The sequence below is a fragment of the Mytilus trossulus genome, chromosome 8 (assembly GCF_036588685.1).
Source record: "Mytilus trossulus isolate FHL-02 chromosome 8, PNRI_Mtr1.1.1.hap1, whole genome shotgun sequence".
Lineage (NCBI taxonomy): Eukaryota > Metazoa > Mollusca > Bivalvia > Mytilida > Mytilidae > Mytilus > Mytilus trossulus.
The window spans coordinates 6,774,558-6,778,026 of NC_086380.1; positions in this window are offsets into that span (position 1 = coordinate 6,774,558).

Consider the following 3,469-nt stretch of genomic DNA (forward strand, 5'->3'; position numbering starts at 1 on the left):
TCTAAATTACTATACTTAAGTTCATTACGAATGTAAATCAGTGTATATTAAAGTGCGAAACCTGAAATACTATTTAACTGTATACGTTAAGTATTTTGTTGTACAGTTATAAATGAACAGACGACGCATTGGAGATTTTAGAATAAGATAAGAAATATTGTAATTTTTAATAAATCAATGATAAAAGTAAATAAAATTGAGAAAGGAAATGGTGAATATGTCAAAGCGACAACCACCCGACCATAGAGCAAACAACAGCCGAAGGCAACCAATGGGTCTTCAATGTAGAAGACTCGGACTGTTTTATATCGCACCTGCATCACCTCAGGTGTGATATCGATACACAAATAGACAAATATTAAGTATATTTTACGAACAGAGCGTGAATGAGATTTATAATGCAGAGTAAAGTTTTAGTTTAAGAAAAGTATACCCTTCATCATAATCATTAATGTTGTATAACTTAAAAAAGATGTTGTCTTTCAGTTTGTTGATATTAAGTTCAATTCCAATGTGCTGCTTTCATTATGCGATTCATGTTTAATGATGCAATACCTTCATTTTCACTGTAGGAACTTCATTTCTGTTGTATATGCGATACATTTTCCCAGCAGGAATCTTATTCATGATCAACAAATTGAGTCTTTATTTCGCCGACTCGTTCGCAAATTAAAAATGTCAGACGAAGTTGGTGGTGCTTTGTGAGTGAAAGTTTCACAAATTAACAAATTGAACTTCACATTTCATTTAAAAATACAATTCTATTTTTTTTGTCCGAATATATGTGTAGGGTACAATGTATCCAGTCTAATGACTTTCTATCATTGAATTATAAATACCACACTTAAGCACATCTACGACTACTGAAAACTCTGTTTAGTTATAGTTTTGGTCTATATATAGGAATCTGTATATCACATACTGATGAAAATGAATTAATGGATACATCTTGGATAATGAAGAGCGTTCACACAAAGACCTGCAATTAACACTTGCATGACTAGTAACGTATTTAGTTTTGGTGTATATCAAAGATAATATACACATCAACAGTTTGTCCATCATATATATATATATAAAGTTCGCCCATACGACTTGACTTTCATGTCACGCTTGAATGACTTTGGATAATTTATACGTCATACGAATCTCCAACAGTTCATACATCTTACACAGTAAAAGTCAAATAGTAAAGACATTACGGAAAATAAAGCATGGATCTTCAAACGAGACAGTACATTATTAAATTCTCCTCCGTGAAAGGAAGGACACAATATTGTTACGAATGTAACGAACGATCACAGTAAAAGTATTTAAGGGATTTGTAAACATGTGTGGGTTTGTCCCTCAGTAAGAACAGTTCGAGTTTTAATGCTGATTCTTTAATTCATATTGATGAATTAAGGATTTATTCATCTGAGATGTCAATCTCGTTGGAATCTATACTGAACGACTTTAGAAACGCAACACTCATTTTGTTGGATTTTTTTACCAAATCTTTTTTGATTCTCTTTTTGATTCTCTTACAACTATGTTTTATGCTTATCATGCTTCTTTCTCCTACAAAAAATCAAAATCTGAACATACCAAATTTTTGAAGTTGCACGAATTTCTTAAAGCGAAATTTTTGTCCCATGAAAGATAGTTTCAGGTTTTGTCTTGCTTTGTGAAAAAGTTCTTTCAATTCTTTGCCTTACTTATTTTTTTTTTAAATGTTGCATCTGCATTTTGCAAAGTCTGAGAAATAAAAAAACAAAGAACTGAATTAGCCCTTAAGAATACTGCAAACATTAAAACATACATATGCTGCAACCATACCGTATGACTTCAGAAACTTGTCCTACTGTCCTTCCGACAACGATACAAGTAGACCAGATTTGTTGTTGGTCATCAATGAACAGATCAACGTGTACTGACAATTAAACATCAACAGAATTTGATTATGCAACGTCATTTGCCAATCATGTTAACGGCCGCAACGTCAACTGCTAACCAAATTGCCGAGTGCCATTGAGTACAGATTCATGCCATAAATGTTACCCATGAACTGCATTGCTAAAGAATTGACTGAAGGAAAACATGTAAAGCCCTCACGTTTCAACCGTATAATTGCCAAAACCAATTAATAGGTTGAACAAATGCAAAATCAGAAGGTGTAAAGCAGAACCAAAAAAATGTCAGACAGAATTTGTTGACCTTTCTGACAATCATTTTGGCGTTTGTAACATACAGTCATCGCTTTTGACGTTGTCACATTCATTCTAAAATAACACAAAAATAATCTAGTGTTGCGTTTCTAAAGTCGGTCAGTATAATTTGGGAATTATTTTCAAAACATGTAATACAAGTATTAAATACATATGAATATAAACAACATCATAATAAAACTAAAATCTGCCAAAAAAGTAGTACTTACAATAAGTATGGTTAGTAATAAAATGATCAAATTTTATAACAAATCTGGTGATTGTAATCAGCCAAAATGTTGAGAAATTATTTGACGGTACAAAGAAAATGAGTTTACCAAAATTAAAGACCATTCACTTTTTTTCTTTTCAAAATTCTAAGATATGTATTTTTCCATCATTTATAACAAATAAGTTGAAATAATATGCTTTTTGTTCCATTAAGAAAAAAACAAATCCCAAATTCACAAAATTGACAGCTTGGACCATTTTACTCACAAAATCAACAAAATACATACATCAACATATTTGTATTGTCATATATCGGTTTTTCTCAGCTTGTTTATCGCTGATGAACGCACAAAGTCTGATTTCGACAGCATGTTCGTCGGTTATACACCGTTTATATTTAAGTGCATGCAATAAAATTAACGGTACCACTTTTCTTGCACCAACTGCGCATTTCGACAATACATGTCTCTTCAGTGGTGCTCGTGGCCAAAATATTTGAAATCCAAAGCTTATATAAAAGATGAAGATTTATAATCCAAAAGGTCCAAAAAGTATAGCCAAATCCGTGAAAGGAATCAAGGCATTGCATGGGGGAGATACATTCCTTCATTTATTATAATTTCTAATATTTTGTAACAGCAAATTTTAATAACACAAACAATCCGTATTTTCATGCCAGTACCAAAGTACTGGCTACTGGGCTGGTGATACCCTCGGGGACTAAAAGTCCACCAGCAGAGGCATCGAACCAGTGGTAGTAATAAAATTAACGGTACCACTTTTCTTGCACCAGATGCGCATTTTGACAATACAAGTATGTCTAATTAGTTTTGATTTTAAATTGTAAACATCATCAATATCAACGTTATTAAATGAATATTTTTATATAAGTTGTTCTTGGATTTAAACTTCATGTAGCTGTCAGTAACTGCGAGTTCTTCAAGATCTGTACTTTGAGTCTTTTCTTTTTTCTTTTGCTGTGAAAGATTTATAAATTCTATGCCACGTCCTGAGTTTACTTTAGATGTACTTTTGCTCGGATCGATCCGATG